We start from the raw sequence: 20235 nt of genomic DNA, 5'->3' as shown, positions 1-20235 counted from the left end.
AATGATATATTTTTATTATTTAAGGTAATTGAAAACTTGGGACAAATTAAATCAAATAATGTAATTAAATATATAAATAGTGTAATTATATAATTACATTGTAGGATAATTACAATGGCTAAACTTAAAATATTAAAAAAGATAAAAATGAGAAGTGTGAGAAGGATTTGTAGCCACATAAAAAATCCCTCAATAATAATTTCAAAAAAAATAATAATTAAAAAATCATAACTCAAAATATAAATAAAAAACAAAAAAAAATTAAAAACCAAAATGTTTCCCCCGTGATTCCCGTTCCAGGAAAAAAAACCGACAAAAAGACACAATGTCAAGAAAAAAAACACAATTTCGAAAATGAACAAACAATACAATGATAAATAAAAAAAGACATAATAGGTCGCAAAATTTAACACAATGTTAAATAATATAACACAATATCAAGATAAAAATACATAATCTCAAGGAGAAAAGACATAATTAATGACGAAAATAAGCACAAAACACAATAATAAATAAAAAGACACAATGATATTTTTTCCTCAACATTGTGTCTTTTTTTAGAATGAGGAAAATGATGGAAACATTTTTGAGTTTTTACATATTTTTATTTATTAAATTTTGAGTTATGGTTTTTTTATTAAGCTTTAATTATTTTTTAGATACACTATAATTATACTATGTTGTATATATAATTACATTATTTAATTCTCACAGTTAGCATGCTAATTTAATTTGTATTTGATCCAAACCCTTGAAAACTAAATATCCTATAAAATGTACCATTGCAGGTGATATACGTAGGAGGTGTTTGAGATTCCTTATTTTACCTCCTTATGAATTATATAAGTCATAAGTTGCAAAGTTGTAACTTATAGACTCACAAAATATAACTTTCCCAAACACTTTATAATTTATATCCTATAAGTTATAAGATATAAAGAGGTAAAATAAGGAATCCCAAACACCCTCGTAATATGTGCATTATGTTAAAGTATTATTATTCGATTAGGCCTAGGGTATAACTCAATGCTCAAGACGTTAAAGCTGAGTTGACAAGGGATAACGAGTGACGTCCTTTCATGGATTAAGGGACGTTAAATATAAGGTGGGTTAAAATGTTGATGAGCTTTAAAATACTCTACACACACATAAGTTAAAATTCAATTTTATAATAAATAAAGGGAGGTAGGGGGTAGGTTGAGGTAGAGTGAAAAAGTGTAAAGTAGGTGATGAGGTGTCTACATGGAGTTAATGAGCGTGAATGAATACCCGATGACCTTAGTATTTTAATATAAATTTAATCATAAAGTCAGTCAGACACTTAATGTAATGTGGATACATAATTACAAAATGTGTACATAAAAACAAAATATAACGGTTAAACGGTCTTTTCGATATACACTACAAACATAACAGTTAAATCGTCAAAATCAAGTTAAAATTCTATTGGTGTGATCTCAGTTTCCACTTGATAGGGGTTGATTGGCTTAAGTTCATGCGAAGATTGCTAGTGTAGTAGTGCTATATATTGTTTTTTGGATGATGTTATGTTTGACTTCTGAAATCTTGATGTAAAGTGTATGATGATGCCTTTGATGTACTTGGTTCATGATTTCTTATAAAGCATTGTAAAATTGTATCGTGTCATCCCCGTTAGGTAGCCGATTACTCATTATATGTTAGTTCGTAGGTATAGATGATCCTCATACCTCATTAATAAACTTATATGCTTAAAAGTCACATTTGAGAAATCCAAATCACATACTCAAAATGCCACCTGAAGTATCAAATACAGGGACAGCCATGGGTCAATGAAAACAAGTTAGGGCTTTAAGCACACACTTAATTAAGGCATCTGAGTCCATAAAAACATTATCTATAGATATATTATAAAGGGTAAAGTAAGCTTAAAGTAATCCGTTGGTGTGGTGGTGAGCTTGGTTGTTAACAAAATTTAGGTCATGAGTTCAAAAGTCAAAACATGTAATAAGCAATTTTTTTTCTTAACAATTGAAACTTGTAATAAGCATAAAATAAATAAATAAATAAAAATCTTAACAATTGTCATGAAAAGGCTACAAAATCTTATTTGGTTCAGGCCTCTACATTCGTTGAGTCGGCCCTGGTCAAATCATGCAAGTGTAGTATTACCAATTTCATTTTTAAACATGTTTAATTTTTTTAATTACTTTCAAGTACTATTTATTATATATTTAAAGATCATGTAGTTTGTTTGAAATATGTAGCACTGATGCACACAAATCAATTTGAGATGGATTTCGGGTAGCTGATCGAGTATCATCTAATATAATAACTTTCGAAGACCGTACAATTTTTTATAGTTGATCTCATTACTAGTTAACACAAATAAGACGATCATGTTTTCAAATAAGTTCAAAGTCATGGTTTCGTGGTTGAAAAGATTTGTGTGGTATCATTAGGAACATCTAAAGAAGGTCAACGCCTTTTATTAGGTGTCATAGGTATAATACATAAACCGAAACTTGGTCAAAACCGTAATACAAGCAATTTAGTTTACATTAAATTCAAATAGCACACGTCGATACAAATGAAACCTACTTCATGTCTCACTCGGCTTCAATTGCATTGTCTAATGACACGGCTTCAATTGCACTGCCTAATGGCCACGCAACTTCAATCAATGAATCTTGATACTTTATCTGTTTCACAAGTGTAATATCTTTTCGGGGTTGCAGACCTGTAATTCAAACAACAAAAAAGATAATAATACCCCTCATTAGTCATTTTTATTAATATTACATGCCACAATTTCAACCCCTTTTAGCTTGTGTTTATAAATGTCTTTTTTAATTTTTTTTTTTTTTATTTGAACTCTTTATAGAGTAGAAGGTACAACTTACCAAAGCCATCTACAAGCAAAGTGTACTGATACACAAGATCCATGCATATATAGGGTAGGTCAGCGTGGTGCGCATGAGGATATGTAGATTTGGCATCTTAAAGTTTCGTTTGACAAGCACGTTGGGCCGCCACTTGGAAATCTTGTGGACGAACCTTGGCAACAGGTTTACTTGCATTAAAAAAACCGGCCTGCATATGTAAGAAAAGCATAACTATAGAAAGTCACTAATTTTTGAAAACTTAATGCCGTGTTTTAGTAATAGTAATAGTAATAATAATACCTCAGCAGCTTGATAGAAGAAGAAAGAAGCCGCAAATAGATGCTTTTGACCATCACCGCCACCACCATTCCATACACCACCAAAAGTGCATTTCATGTGTGTGCAAGTTGATTCATTTACTTTTAGAGCTTTTAATACTTCTGCCTTGCACTTGTTCATGTTTGAACCAGAAGAAGGTGCTGAAACTTTGTATTTAGTTCCTCCATATCTATAAACCCCTAAAAGACAAGACATGATAACTATTAATTATCGATTAAAGAATGACCGATGGTTAAATGGCGTTAGTGCTAACCATTATAACCAGCCAAGATGCAAGGGTTGTCAGCATCTTTCGCCACACCAAGGATCTTAGCTCGAGCTGCAAATAATCCATAGTTCAAATAACTGCAATGATAAATATAAAATGTCAAACGTTGAGCAAATCAGCATGAGCGGATGCAGAAACAAACATATCCAAATTGTTATTGTAATAAACTAATAATTAATAATACTAGATTTTCACTGTTTTTTTTTTGTATTCTATTTGTATTCATCTGGAGGCAAACCTGTGAACATAAAGATAATATTTGGTTCCCATGAGAAACATTTCTTTCACATAAGGATCCTCTCCGTGTGCTACCGTTGGAGCCTTGGCCGCATCTGCTTCTGAAATAGCATATGCCATTTGTACCGATCCACCACCAAGTTCAACTACTCCAACAGTGTGTATAATCCTTGCCTATATTTTTAACAGATAATTTATGGCCACCTATAGCCATTAAAATTTTTTAGTATAAGAAACACTAATATGATATAATAATATGTAACATAAGCAACTTACCCATAGGTATGAACCTTCTTGACTTCCATCCAAAACTGTTATCCAATCATCATTTGTCTTGAGCCTGCTCCTAACTTTTAGAAAATCTTTCACCTATATTTAATATATAAGCATAAATCCAAATTGAAAGTAATACAGAATAAATGCCAATTTAAAATTTCTAGAGGATTGTATTTACAGATTGCATAATTCTTTCAGATACATTGCCAGCATTGTCTCCCAATTGACGCAAACCAGCCGTTACCTACATATAGATGTGTACTTTTAGATATATAATCCAAAAGCACTAGTAAACTTATTAGCCGTATAAATCACTAACCCCGACTTTAACCGGCGTATTATGGTGCAAATATTGTGGAACAACATTTTCTGCTTGCTTTAATAGAGGCACAAGGGAATATGCAGCCGCTTTTGGGTTGGATGCATATGCACTTAACCCTGGTTTCACCTACAAAACACAAATGCATCATTTAAAAAATCTTAATATCTATTCAAACAAAAAGTTTGGATGTAAATAACAGCTGAACACAAATATTTATTGTGCAACACCCTAGGCAAATCCTACATTGTCTGTGTATACCAATAAATGCTCGACCTCAAATACCATTTGCGCGATGGATATGAGAGACAATTGCACGTTTAAGCGTGCTTTTAAAATGAGGAGCTAATCCAAGAGTTGGCGGGCGGACTTTTATGACTCTTATTAGGACAAGGGAAAACATGGCAAAAACAGCCGGAACTTTACACTTGCTTAATTTGGGCTATAGCTGGAATTATGGGTTCCAAAACCAGTGGATGAAAAAAATCTCGACAAGCAGGATCATGTGGCAAATGAAGATGATTTAACCCAATTATCAGACCCGAATTCTTAGATTTAAAGCTCGGATTTCCTCAATTAAGATTCACCCCAATTTCGTCAATCTTTAGTACTTTCCTTGTTAACCTAAAACACGTAAATCACATATCAACATGATCCATGTCTACTTACGTCTTATAATTTCAAAAATTTGGCAAGCCTTTCAATATAGAAGATTACTATAAAATGTCTCCCCTTATATTGTTTTAGACATTCAGTTTTTATATTAATTTTCTTTTTGAGACTTATTCTATGTTCGTTATTATTATTATTTCCGTTCTGCATCTTTTGTTTGTGATGACATAAATCCTTCCAAATACTCAACAAAACAGAAACCATAATGTGAATTACCTGTATTAAAACATCAAGTCCTATGCCAGTGTGTACAAGATCCAAATTCCGATCAAAACAGAACACTTGAACTCTACTCCGTGAACTACCCGCATCAAAAACCACGGCATACCTATTCTGCAGGACGTTATTTGTCGATAGCCTGCGATGGCTGGTTGATAAAACACCATCGTTTGGAGAACGCGCAGAAGGCATCAGAAACAAAACAAATGAGATGAGTAGCATAGGTATTAAAAAGATTAAAATAACACCGCGGTAGCGATGGATTTTCCTGGAAAGGGACTCGTTCTGAGGTTGACTATTGTGTCTCAGCATTTTGTGGAATTGATATGCCAATGTTTTCTGCTGCGGCTGCTGAAGGAGGCTAGAGTTTGGTGAGGAAATCCACATATTACATATTAACATGTAGATCATGTGTTTATCTTCGCTTTGTCCTTACTAAGGAGGACAAAGTGGAAGAAGATGCCGGTTTCCATTGAGTTTGAATGCTCCAGGGAACATCGTGACAAGCAAAAAGACAATAGCTACTCTTTAACGTTGTGATCAAGGTTGTGTAATATATATACAAATATTAATGTATGAGTTTTTTTGGATCATTTGAAATGAGTGTTTTTTTTGGAGCATTTGAAACGACTTTCAGGATTAATAATTTGAATATGAGTTGAAAATCATAAACTTGAACCGAATTTATCCTAACTAAATTATCAATTCGGTTTTGGAATTGAATTCGAATTTGAGAATCGGGAACTGAAGAGACCAATATAACCCGAATTCGATTAAGATATATTTTCTAGTAATTTTAAAGTTAATTTTTGTTGTATTTTTTTTTATTTTGCTAATTCGGTTTATTCGAATATGCTTTTGGAATCTTATTCGAACTCATATTCAATTTTAAAATCTTTTAGTTCGAATAATCCGAATAAACAACGACCCAATGAACACACATATATACTTTTACAAAAATTTAAGAGCTAGTAGTAATGAGAAGCAAAAGAATGTTGAAAGTGAACCAAAACTATTCTAAACTCAACTATGGAGAAAGTATATATAAATATGGATACTACAAAAACAGGTATTTGTTACGGCCAAATCCGTAGCAAATAGGGTGTTTACTACGGATTTGCTACGAATTTGGTCCGTAAGTACAAGTCTCGTGGCTAACTTATTTGCCACGGATTTTTGCTACGGAATCAGCATTTTGCTACGAATTTAGCTACCGAAAGAGTCCTCGTCATTTTAGCTATATTAGCTACAGATTTTGCTACAGAATTGTTTGCTACAAATTTTTAGCTACGAATTATTAGTTACGGAATTTTGCTACGATTTTTTAGCTACAAATTGTTAGCAATGGAATTTTTCTACGGTTTGGTTTGTTAGCTATGGAATTTTGCTATGGACTTGTAGTTACGAGTGTTGCTACGGACTTTTAACCAGGGAATTTTTCTACAAAATTACGTGTTTTGGTACAAATTTTGCTACGACTTTTATATTGATTTTTAGCACATACTAAAAAACCTATATTTAATATTAAAATTTAATTTATATTTTCCTCTTTGTAAATAATACATCAAATCACATAAAAATACAATCACAAATCAACCAATAATTTATATAAACTGACAATGATACAAATTATCCATAACATGCCACTATTTATATAGTTTATCAAACTACAAATAAACATAGAATATCCATAAATATTATTAATTGATGAAGCGATCACCGGTACAAAAACAATATAACATAGTTATGCTTTAATGTCGAACATGCTATCATCTTCAATTCTTCATCGTCAACCACATAAGAGGAGGGAGGCTTTTTATCATCATTTGCATTGCTCATTTTCTCACATAAATTTGAATATAATCTCAAGTGGCATGGTGACTTCAGGGCTAAGGTCAAGTACAAACATGAATTTGGCCTGCAAAACCAAAATGAAGATATCACAATCAAATGAAAGAACTCATAAGTGACTTATGTATTAATACTACAATAACAACCCTGTTGTATCTTCCTTTTGGCTACTGGTTTATGCAGACGTAACTTTAATTGATTGCCAACCCCTACAAATATATATTTTTAGATATCAGTTAGTAATTACTCACGACAAGAATGTAAAGTAGATATTGATAAATGATTTCGTTTTCACTTACATATGCCTTCCATTGAAGACCACAATAGCTAGAGTAGCGAAACGGTGATCAATGTAATTGAGAAATCTGTATGCTAACATAAATTCATATAAAGAAGAATAAAGACATTAGTGGTTGTATTTGTAGGTAACTTATTTATGAGTGACGCACCATAAAAGTAACAAATAGCCAAAAATATGATATTAGAGTTGTTTAACAATATGGTACAAGATTATAAGGGAAAAAAATATCAGTGCAAAATTATTCAGAGAAGAGCATGACAAAACTCACAATGTGGAACCGGTTAAACAAAAAGCTAATTGCATTCTAAAGATAATTAAACAACTTAATTATTTCTAAAGATACTTACTTATCATTTCAATGAAGCCATTACATGTTTATCAAATAGATTCATTAAATATTCCCGCTTTCTTGTACAACATAGCCAAACAAACAAAAAATGAAGCAGACGATGGATGATAGTCGTCTTTTGTAACCTCAACAACAACCTCTACTTGGGGGAAATTCATCGAACAGTTGGTATGCATCTTATTCGTAAACAAAACACTGATTCACGATGTTTATGAACTAAATTAGTTGGATACATACAAGTAAATAACAATGATATTAATATAATATAAGCATTCATCAGATTGCATATACCAAATTATACAAGTGCACGTACATAACCAGTTATCGCTTCGCTGCTAAGCACTATTGATAAATCAACATTCATGAGAGGGCAGAGAAAAGGAAAGAATCGCGAATCGAGAGACATGAATTGAATATAACCTGCTATATTATTGATTGACGTAGGTGAAAGTGGAGCAACAGGATAAAAAAAGAAGATGATTGGGGTTGGGGACAGGAGTATGAACTAATTTTAGGGAAGTGTAGGAGGTGATGGCCGATTTAGGGGGGAAGATGGGCTAAATTGGATTTGGAATTGGGGGGAAATTAATTTTCAAGGAAAAACGAATGTAACGGAGGGAAACTCATTTTCAAAGACGTAAATAAAGTTATTTATATTAATATTTTCACACACTAAAATAATATATATTTAGAGATAAATTCTCAAAAATATTTTTATCAATAAGGATTACTTTAAGGTAGCGTTTGGTATACATAAATGAGAGACGGAATGAAATGGACAATTATAACGAAATGAACAAAAATGTGTTTGGTTGGTGAACGAATGGAATCAGCCATTACCATGTCCATTCCATTCTCTCAAAACCACCCAATGGAGTAATGGAATGGATGGTGAAATGAAATAAGCGAGGTAATGAAATTACTCATTACCAGTCCATTGACATGTTTGGTTACCATGTGAGAATAACATGAATTATTAGTTTTTATTTTTTGTAACCTAGAAAAAGCCGGAATAAAACATAAATGGTAGTGAGTGGCGGTGGTATGATGGTGGTGGGCGTCGAGCAGTAATGGAGGTAGTGGGCGGTGGTGATGGGCGGGTGCGATTGTTGGTGGTGGTAGTGGCCGGGATATTGGGTGGTGGTGGTGGCGGTCGTAAGTTGCGGGTGGTGGGCGGCGGTGGTAACGGGCAGGAGCAATTGTTGGTGGTGGCAGGTGGTGGTGATAAAGCAGAGGGTGACGAGCGGTGGAGGTGATGGCCGGAGCGATGGGTGGTGGTGGCGGGGGGTGGTGATGGCCGACGACGGAGACGGTGGTGGGTGGTGACAACAAATGTGGGTGGTAGTGGTGGTGATGGCTAGCGGTGGTGGGCGGTAGCGGGCTGTAGAGGCAGTGGTGGTGGTGAAAGGGCAATGGGTAGTACTGGTAGGATAGTGGTGGAGGTGATATAGTGCGAAAGAGGGATGTAATGAAAAAAAACACAATGGGTGGATATAATAAATTTGGGGTGTTTTAGAGTGAATTGAATTGACATGGTAATGGGTGATTTCATTCAATTGACAAACGAAACACATTTTTTTCATTCCATCATAATGGTCAATTCCATTCTGCCTCTCATTCATGCATACTAAACGCTACCTAAATTCATTTCATCCACCCCCTTGTTTTTTTTTCATTTCATCTCTCTTTCACATTGTATCACATCATTACTGGAAAATAAGCCTAATGCAACTTTTCATATGCAGCCCTTTTTAGTTGTGTTGCGTTAGACTCTAATGCAACTTCTTTCGATATGAAGGTTGCATTAAAATATGTAATGCAACCTTTTCCCATAAAAGGTTGCAAATTGCTATTAAAATTATTAAAATTGCAAATTTCAATATAGACTGTATAAATAACTCTTATTTTAAAAGGTTACATAATGTAAATTTCATTCATGGATATTATTTTAAACGATATAAATGGTGTATATAAAAAGTAAAATATCTTAAATCAAATTAAAAAAATAGCATACTTATCAAAATTTTTGATATTTATAACTAAGGGGTGTTTGGAATTTCTTATTTTCATCAGTTTATAACTTATAAACTTTTTGAAAAAGTTAATAAAAGGTATAAGATGTTTGGCAAACCATAAGGCCTTATGGATTTTAACATATGAACAAGACAAAATAAAGAGGTATTGAAAAGTTAGAAATATGTAACTTATTAACTTAATGAGTTTGAATTACCTATTACACCCCTCTACCCCTCAAAACCCATTACACTCATTTTAAAAGAGAGTGTCTTTTTGTCATTTTGGTTTCCCCCAACATATAAGCCAATCCAAACATTGTTTTTGAAAACTGTTTTTAAAAAATTCATAAGTTTATAAGTTCTTTTAGCAACAAGCTCTTTTTCACTTAAATAAGCAATCCCAAACACACCCTACGCTTTACTTATTATCTCTAATTTGAGTAAACAATTAACAATTTAATGAAAATTACTTACTAGTAGAATTTGTAAAAGATATATTTTATTATTTTATAATTTAAAAAAAGAAAATTTACTCTCGTAATCCAAATTCATTAATTTCCTTGTCGATCTTTTTTATTTCCCTCCTTCCTTTCAAAATTCTTTTGGTCACCTTCCCTTCCCTTCCCTCCTTTCCAAACCCAAATCAGACTCCATTGAACCAGAATCTGGCGGTTTTTGCCTTCCATCAAACCCTCAATCGTCTCCCAAACATTATTGTAAAAAAAGTAGAGATGGAAAGTGTTACTTCATTTCGAGCCGACTGTTTTGCCTCAATTCAACGACGCACCATTGTTGAATCACGGCTGATCGACAAACCACTACTTTACCAAGCGACCCATCATCGTCGCTAAACTTCTTATCGCTTCAGTCCTTACTTTAGTCATGGGTAGGTATTTTTTCTCTTCCATAGTTTTCAACCTCTCTATAATTTTCATTTAGTCATTCGATTAAAATGTGATTGTAAATTTTGGGGAAAATGTGATTGCTTTAGGGCTGAAACCTTATGAAATGCAGTTAATTTGGGGGAATTTCTGATATAATGACAAGCAAGAGGCGGTGGTAGTGCCCGATAAGGTCATGGTTGTTTGCACAAGGGTGGAAGGCATGTATTATCCGAGTCTGCATTTGTAAGCATATAGAAATATATCTTTTTCTAGACTAAACAAATTGGAAGATAAGTATCCAAGTGAAGGTTTGTTGTGGCCACTAGCACAATGGATCTAGACTAGCACAAATTGGAAAATAAGTATCCATGTACTGAATTTTTTTTCTAATTTCTTTATAATGTTTTTGTAGCAATTAATAATCATGCAGATTTTGATTATAAAATGTCAAAAAATTGGTGTTAAGCAGATGTTGCTGATAGCCGAACATAATGCGTATTCGGTTGTTTCTGTGAATTCTCTTAAATGCACATCGTTAAAAGCACGAAAGCAGGTATGTTATGGCTGTATGTTGTGGGTTTTAAGTTAATGACATTTGTTTCTTAAAGGTGGACATTATAACCCACTGAGTTACGAGCGGATTGATTCATTTATATTTTTGTTTCAAACTTTGGTGTTTTTGCATATTTTCTGGTAGATTATTTTTTATTTTACAGAAAAATATTAGTCGGTATATGCCTAGTGGAAAACCGAACTCTGTATGGTATGTCGTTAGATTGAAGATTGGGACTACAAAAAAGTCATTATGCATCAGGTCTAGTCAACTTCTTGGTTTTTAATCATTTCATGGGTATGATTTACGTATCACAAAACAACTTGATATACTGTTTCTTGAAAGGTGTCCGATTACTATGGGTGAAGATTGTTATGGTGCAAGAAATGTTCTAAGATATTACTTCATGGGTTCATCGGTCGTGTGAGACACCCGATATTGAGCGAGAGTGTTGCCACTGTCCTGTAAAGGCATAAAATTTACACATTAATTATTTCTATTATGTTAGTGATTTTTAATTCGAGTATTAAAATTTGATTATTTTTGATTTAGGAGGTGGTTTGAAGCCCATGGATGTGGCACCTATGTGGGTTCATGTAACGTGTGAATGGTTTAGAAATATTTTCCATTATTTAACATCTCATAGCATGATTATTAGTAATTGTGATATTTGTGTTCTAACCAAAGCAAGTATAACATTGGTCTTGAAATTGTATTGCATTCAGGGTGAGCGCTAATCGGATACTGGCTGGAACACTTTGTGGGTTTGATTTGTTTTTATATTGACAACACTGTGGGCTAGACATATTAACCTCAAGATGATCCATCCATCAAATAGGTTTGAACCATGTAAATATCATTTGGTTCTATTACTTCTTCAATTTCTTCATTTGATTATATAAGTAGACTGTCTTTTTTCACATTTTCTAAAACCTATAAGATGAGCTTTAGCCTTTTTTCACCCTTTTGAACTTTCTTCTCATGAAAGGGAAATGAAGAACAATACTATATGTAGACATATGGAGATAGACCAACATGCATATTCTAACCGAGGCTGCTGGAATTTTCATGGCTTTGTCATAAGGTTTGCCACTTTGCTTTGTTTCATTAGCATATCTTACACATTTAAAGTATTTATTGTTTCTTTAGAGTGATTTATCATACCACATATGTGTTTTCTAGTAATAATAATGTTGTCCCAAAATGATTGCAGCAACAAGTATAAAAGAATTTTCTTGTGAATACATTGACAATTGCAGCTTTTAAAAAAAAATATATGTTGACCTGTCACCTGATCTCTTTTTAGCTTGTGAAATTCTTGTAGTGTTACTGAGCTACATAAGCATCCTATGGCAAGTGACGCAATGTATATCAACTATTTTCACTTTCTGTTGGCAGTGCTCAAATTCATGTCAGTCATCTTCCAATTTCATGATATCCACATTTTCATGTTTTTTAAATTTATTTCAATTGAGGGACGAATTATGGAAAATGCCAAGCAATAAGCATGTTTAATTGAATTAAGTAAGCATCATTTGTCATCACGATAATTCTTTTATGCAGAACTGAACGTTGAAAAAGAACCAAACATCAAAGAAGCTATGAAAGCGAGCCTTGAAGTTAAAAATACATAATTGCTTAAATGTGAAAAGGAATTGAAGAGGACCATCAAAGAAAAAAGTTTGGTTGGAAGTTATGAAATAAAATTGACAACCAATGAACAAACTTTGTAGCTACAATGCGGAATGATATGGAAAAGTTACCTCCTGAAGTACTTAGGGATTTTAGAGATTAGGAGTTGGAAAAGTAATTAGGACTTAGGAGATACTTTTTATAATTGTAACTGAAACCATTATTTTGATACACATTTGTCTATTATACTTATGTTATTATTTTGTTGGTGTGATCGAGATACAATTGCATATTAATAGAAATTTTAGTATTTCAAACAATGAAATATAAAGTTGTATTTGCTTGTAAAAAAGTTACATTTTATATAAAATAAAGGTTGCATTTGTGTGTTAAAAGGTTGCATCAAAAAGTAAAAGAAAGTTGCATTAGCATGTAAAAATGTTGTATCCTAAAAAGGTTGCATATGAACTTTAAATGCAACCATTTCATAAAAGGTTGCATTATCTAATAAAAAGGTTGCATTAGGTCTAATGCAACTTCACCTAATGCAGCCCTTGCTAAAAGGTTGCATTAGGCCTAAAGCAACCTTTTCAAGTCCTAATGCAACTTTTTATCGGGGTTGCAGTAGCTACATTTTCTTGTAGTGCATCCACCACCCAACCACCACTACTACCCATTGCACTCTCACAACCACCACACCCAACAATGCCTTAGCCACCGACCATCACCACCACTCGCCTCCGCCTCCGGCCATCACCACCACCCACCTCTGCTATCACCAGCCACCACCGCCACCACTACACATTGCTCCCGACCATCACCACCACCGCCCGCCACCCGCCACTTACCACCGCCACCGCCACCTGCCACCACCAACAATCTCTCCCACCCACCACCACCAATACTGCTCACCGCCACCACCAACGATTGCTCCCGGCCATCACCACCACCACCTGCCACCTGCCACCACCAACAATCGCTCCCACCCATCGCCATCTCCGCCCACCACCGCCACCACTCACCACCACTATTACTGATTGCTGCCCACCAACGCCACCACCAACCATCGCTTCCGCCCATCACCACCCACACCACCATTATTGCTCGCCGCTCACCACCACTATTCCACCGTCACTCACTACCAAAAATAAAAACTAATAATTCATGTCTATATAATTTATTTTGGTTTTCTTGAATTTGCAACGAAATTCGCTATGGATTTCACAAACTTACTCTAAAAGTTTTTTATATTGATATTGCCACGGATTTTGCAACGAAATTTACTTTGATATATTTTTAATAGTTTTTATTTTCTCAAATTGCTACGAATTTTGCTACATATTTTACCAAAAGTTTTTTTTATTTACATTTTAATATTCATTTTTTGATTTTGCTACGGATTTTATAAATATATTTTTATTATACTTATTTTCTAAAGTTTGCTACGGATGTTGCTACAAAAATTTTTTTCCAACGAATTATCCGTAGCTAAATCGTAGCAAAATGTGTCCCTAGCTAATCCGTAGCTACTTCGTAGCAAAATTTGCAACCAAATTTTTCCATGGCAAAAATCCGTAGCATATGCTTGTTTGTGTAGTAGTTGTTTGTAGAAAAATTGGAAAAAGATCGACCACTTGGTATTTTGAGGGTGTTTGTAATCTAAAAGTGATTATCATATTATTTTGTAATCCAAAATTTCAGATATATAAACCGAAACCTGGTTAAAACTTAAAACCACGTAGCCAACACACTAATGGCGTTTTATTTTACATTCGGATTAAATAGAACTCGCCTATACAAATGAAACATTCGGATTAATACTTAGAACGTAACAACCAATATGTGGTGGTGGTTAGCCGGCTACCGAAACTGCTACAATTGCACTGCCTAATGGCCATGCAGCTTCAACCAATTAATCTTGGTACTTTAATCGAACCACGAGTGTAATAGGTTTCCAGGGTTTTAGGCCTGTTCAACACAAAATATAAAAAAATTTGTATTTACTATTTAGTACCTTTTACTAATGTGGGTTTGGATCAAATACAAATAAAATTAACGTGCTAAACGTAAGAATCAAGTAGAATAATTATATATACAAGTAGAGTAATTATGTAATTACATCATAGAGTAATTATCATAGAGTAATTACATAATTACTCTACTTGTATATATAATTGTAATTATATAATTACTGTACTTGTATATATAATTATTCTACTTGATTATCACGTTTAGCACATTAATTTATTAATACGTTAAGCTTCCCCATGTTATGTATATCCACTTATTTATATTCATATTCATATAAATACTCCAAATCAAATCACCCATACTCTATATCAATCTACATCTCTAAAATATGAATGAAACTATAGTTTTTCACTTATTTAGCTTCCAAATCTTTTTCTTCATACTTCAAGATATAGTAGAGTAATATAGTAACTGTTCATTATCCTATATAATCATGTCAGTATGCATAAAAAAGAAAAATAAAATAAAATTAGTGTATAGAAAAAGAGAATGAGATGTGATATATTTTAAAATTTTAAAGAAATTTATATTTCGATTACATTATATAGATAGAGAAAGAAATAACGTTATATAGATAGAGATAAAGAAATGAACGTGAGTGCTCCTAAAGCCAAATATTATTACTGTAATAATTTTGAATTGTAATCGTAATTAACAAATTCATTATTTTTAAAAGCTTAAAAAAAAGTTTAAAAAAAGCAAGTCAACTACTCTTTTGACTTGTATTAAAAGATGACCCATTTTAAACCGTTTTGCCAAATAGGGAGGAAGGTACAACTTACCAAAGCCATCTACAAGCAAAGTGTATTGGTACACAAGATCCATGCATATATAGGGTAGGTTAGGAATGTCCGCGGCAGGATATGCAGCTCCGGCATCTTGAAGTTTGGTTTTACAAGCTCGTTTGGCCGCCAACTTGAAGTCTCGCGGACAAACTTTGGCAACCGGTTCACTTGCATTGATAAAAGCGGCCTGTATAGTTAAAAAACATAATTAGAGAAAATCATCTCAGTTTTTAACAGTAACGTAGTAGTAGAAGTAGTAATAGTAATACTTCTTCAGCTCGATCGTAGAAGAAAGAACCCAAAAATAGATGGTCTTGACCATCACCACCACCTCCATTCCATATACCACCAAAAGTGCAGTTCTTGTGTGTGCAAGTTGATCCATCTGCTTTTAGAGCTTCTATTGCTTGTTTCCTGCACCTTTTCATGTGTGAACCAGAAGATTGTGCTGAAGCTTTGTAATCAACTCCTCCATATGTATAAACCCCTAAAAGGCATAAATAATATAACTAATTTAGAACTTAAGAATATTCTCATTTGTAGGTTAAATGACATTAATGCTAACCATTGTAACCAGCCAAGATGCATGGGTTGTTAGCATCTTTTGTAACATTGAGGATCTTAGTTCGAGCTGCTAATAATCCATAGTTCAAATAACTGCGAAAATAGTAATAACAATATGTCAAAGGTAGAGTAAAATCAACATGACTAAATGAAGAAGCAGACATGAAGAAAGTCATTAGAGTCCCAAAATGTACATCATTTCATCAAGATATCCAAATAGATTGTAATAATTAATAATATTACATATATATTGCATTTTTTAAGTTACACATGGAGGCAAACCTGTGAACATAAAGGTAATATTTGGTACCCATGAGAAACAATTCTTTTACATAAATATATCTCCATCTTTTGTTGTCTTTGGAGCCTTGGCTGCATTTGCTTCTGAAATAGCATATGCCATTTGTACTGATCCACCACCAAGATCTACTATCCCAACAGTCTTTGAATATTTCTTGCCTAAGTTTTTTAACAGATAATTCATGGTCACCTACATGTAGGCATTAAAACAAAGGTTTTAATATATATTTTTCTTACTTTTATATATTTTTTAAGTGTATGAACAACATATGTAAATAATTAAGTAGCTTACCCATTGGTAAGAACCTTCTTGACTTCCATCCAAAACAGTTACCCAATCATCATTTGTCTTGAAGCTACTGTTAGCCTTTAGGAGATCTCTCACCTATATTTATATAAACATAAATCCTAATTCAATTAATGTAATACGAAATAAATATCAATTTTATTTACTAAAGGGTTGTATTTACAGCTTGTAAAATGTTTTCAGATACATCAGTTCCCAACTGTCTCAGACCTGCAGTTGCCTACATAAAAATGTGTAGTTCAGATATAAATATCAATTTTATTTACTGGAGTAACTTTTATTACTTATTAATCATTCAAATTACTAACCCCGAGTTTAACCGGCGTATTTTGGCACGCATTTTGTGGAACAACCTTTTTGGCATTCTCTAATAAAGGAAGAAAAGAATTTGCAGCTTCTTTGGGGTTGGTCGGATATGCACTCAAACCTGGTTCCAACTACAATAAAGAAGTATTATTTGAAAAACCTTAGATCTCTATACCAAAAAAAAGTTAGAATGTATATAAAAACCCAAATTAAGCAACCATTGATTGTGTAACCGCTAGTAAACAAGTCGAGCCGATCCCTGACTCGTTTAGTCAAGAGCTCGGCTGATATAACTTATGATAGCTCGTGATCGAGCATGTCTCGTTTAGAGCTCTACTTCTAAAGTTCAAGCTTGGCTCATGGATAATATTTCAGGCTAAAGCTTTACTATTCATTAAGTGATTTATATGCATTTATATTAATTTTATGTATTTCCTAGTTTTAACTTTTATATATAACATAGTATATTTTATTTTGTTTTTTGTATTTAGTTTTATATATAGTAATTATTATTATAAAATATATTTATTAAAATTATATAAATAATAGGCTCGTTTAAATTTCATACTGTCAACTCGAGCTCAATAAGTGAAGCTTGGGCTTGTTTGTTAAACAAGCTCATTTTTATGCTCAAGCTCGGGCTCTAGCTTGTTTAAGCTCTACTTGATTCGAGCTTTAAACAAACAAATCTCGAGTAGCTCACAAGCGGTTTGGATCATTTACATGGCTACTAAGTACTAACTCCCTATGCAAATCCTACATCGACTGTGTAGATATATTGGGCTTATAATGCTCAATCTAAAATAGTAGTGAGATGAATAAAAGAAGAACACTAGAGTTGAAAGGGGCAATATTAATTGGTATGAGTGTCACGTTGTAGCATATAATAATGGTAATGCAACAAAATGGTGATGTGAAGCTACCTTCTCAAAAAACTCAAGGTGTTTGCCAATGTGCACAAGATCCAAGTTCTGATCAAAACAGAACACATGAACTCTACTTCCTGAACTACCGGCATCGAAAATCACTTATTCGATGACGAGTTTGTCTCGGTAGTTGCCAAAAGCTTGCGGTTGGTTGATAAAATGCCATCATTAATTAGAGAATAAACAGAAGGCAATAGTAACAAAACCAAGGAGACGAGTAGGAGACGTGAAATAACCCCGCCGGTAGCCAATATGGTTTAGCATTGTATACCGGATCTAAGTGTTTCGGGCTGTGGAGTTTACTATTTAAGTCTGTGCTACAGTTTGGACAGACCGACAGAATATATAAAGTGACAAAGGGACAGCTTAGGCTGAGGGGTGTGGGGGGCGCGAGAGGGGGCGCGAGTGGGGGCGCCAGCCAATAATATTGTGACGTGTGGCAGAGAGAGAAACTTGATAAGATGGGTGTTGGTAGTGGTGCTCGCGCCCCGGGACATGGTGTGGAGGGGCGCGAGAGGGGGCGCGAGCGGTTTTTTTTTTTATTTTTTTATAAATGTATTAAAAAAACGTATTATTAAAAAAACTCATAAATTATTGAAAAAAACACACATTAATTAAAAAAACACATTAATATCTAAAAAAAAAATTGACATTGGATACAAAAACACATGTCTAAAAAATTGACATTGGATACAAAAACACATATCTAAAAAATTGACATTGGATACAAAAACACATTAACATTCATCTTATCTTCTCTCTCTAAAACTCTATACCCATTATTCTCTGATCATAAGCTTCTTTACAGATATTCTCTCTTTATAAAGACAACAAAAACACAAGTGGGGTTTGATATTCAAAGTTTTAAACTCATGTCTACTCTCAAAAAAACTCTATCAACACTACTGTTCTTGGTTTTGTTCTTCACTTCCATTTGTCTCCTCAAAAACCCTTCTTTAGGTATGTAATCTGATCTCAAAACAATTTTTTTATTTTTTTTGTATGTTTTGTTATTGTAATTTTACTTATTTAATTAACTACTCCTGTTTTGTTTTATAGTTAACAGGTTTACAATGGCTTCCAAACACCAAGATTCTGAATATATCCACTTTGAGGTTAGGTTTTATGTTAATTACTTTCTTCTTCTAAAGAATTAATTTCTTCTTCTAAAGAATAAATTTTTTTTTTAATAAAAAACGAGCCCAACGGCTCTATTCACGCATCCCAAGCCTCCTTCACGCCATTCCCAGCCGCTAGCCCATCCGCGCCTGCCTCTTTTTCCGCGCTCGCGCCCCTCTCGCGCCTCGGTGGTGTGGTGCTCGCGCCCCGGGGCGCGAGCGGCTGGCCTCTTGCGCCCTTTCTCGCGCTCCACACCCCTCAGCCTTACAGCTAACGTTTGTTTTTTAATCATGTTAGGTTGAAAATTTGAAACTAAATCTAATTTTTTAATGTCACATTAATCACATTGTCTTTTTAAAGGTAGTTTTATATTCTTTTATCGTTACCTTTTTTGAGATCTTTTTATATTTATGCATGTGGATGGATATGCTCATATGCGTAATCCAATAATGGAATGCGGAAAACAATAATTGATAATACTGATACTTACAAACAAGCAATAAATTAAATGCATAAAAATACTAAAAAAAAGAAAAAAAAGGATCTGTAGTGATTTTGTGGACCAAATGCGAGTTACCCAAAGACTCGTTTAAAATGAGAGTACTTGGGTGGATGCCAGATAAATTAAAGAAATTAGCTAGGAGTTAATTGAAATAGATGGTGCAATTTTGATATATAATCTGTAACTTGTATCACTTTTGCCTTCAGTTTTGTTTTGATGGCTTGCTTTTGCTTGCCCCCTGTTTTAATACATTGCCATTCCAAAATTAATAATAATAAAAAGTTAAAAGTCTTACATGTAACAAAAAAAAAAAAAAAAAGAGTTTTAAATTTAACCATGTGATTTTCTCACGTATAGTAGATTTCCTTCTAAGTATGGTATGCAAGTTATACTAGGGGAATGAAAATGAATATGAGATGGGCTAGCGGCCCATCAATGATCCAGATGGCCGTTCCAAAAAACAAGTGGACCAAATTACCGATAATGCATTTAATTATTTACATAGTGGATGCATCAGGTTTTGATTTATCCTGTCGGTTAGTTTTTTTAACGTCAATATATGTAAACTATGTTATTACTTTAAAAATGATCAGATTTATATATCTCAAAGCTATTT

At 33.5% G+C, this 20235-nt stretch overlaps 2 pseudogenes across 2 annotated transcripts; both read right to left on the bottom strand.

Moving 5' to 3' along the window:
* Positions 1 to 2270: 2270 nt before the first annotated feature.
* Positions 2271 to 5662, bottom strand: LOC143637310 (apyrase 2-like; annotated as a pseudogene). The gene is made up of 9 exons (XR_013154407.1): positions 5192 to 5662; positions 4304 to 4432; positions 4163 to 4228; positions 3985 to 4077; positions 3710 to 3912; positions 3457 to 3548; positions 3165 to 3382; positions 2883 to 3072; positions 2271 to 2719 (listed from the first exon to the last, which is right to left on the bottom strand). The product of XR_013154407.1 is annotated as an apyrase 2-like (transcript).
* An 8946-nt stretch (positions 5663 to 14608) lies between these two features.
* LOC143637334 (apyrase 2-like) lies at positions 14609 to 18252 on the bottom strand (annotated as a pseudogene). Its single transcript, XR_013154410.1, has 9 exons — positions 17996 to 18252; positions 17075 to 17203; positions 16930 to 16986; positions 16752 to 16844; positions 16442 to 16649; positions 16161 to 16252; positions 15865 to 16082; positions 15593 to 15782; positions 14609 to 14747 (listed from the first exon to the last, which is right to left on the bottom strand). The product of XR_013154410.1 is annotated as an apyrase 2-like (transcript).
* Positions 18253 to 20235: the final 1983 nt, after the last annotated feature.

This window comes from Bidens hawaiensis, unplaced genomic scaffold (assembly GCF_021521415.1).
Source record: "Bidens hawaiensis isolate Kalapana, Puna unplaced genomic scaffold, B.hawaiensis_p1.1 tig00008219_1, whole genome shotgun sequence".
Taxonomy (NCBI): domain Eukaryota; kingdom Viridiplantae; phylum Streptophyta; class Magnoliopsida; order Asterales; family Asteraceae; genus Bidens; species Bidens hawaiensis.
The sequence above is the reverse complement of the archived record's forward strand: the minus strand, read 5'-3'. Positions and strand labels throughout refer to the sequence as shown.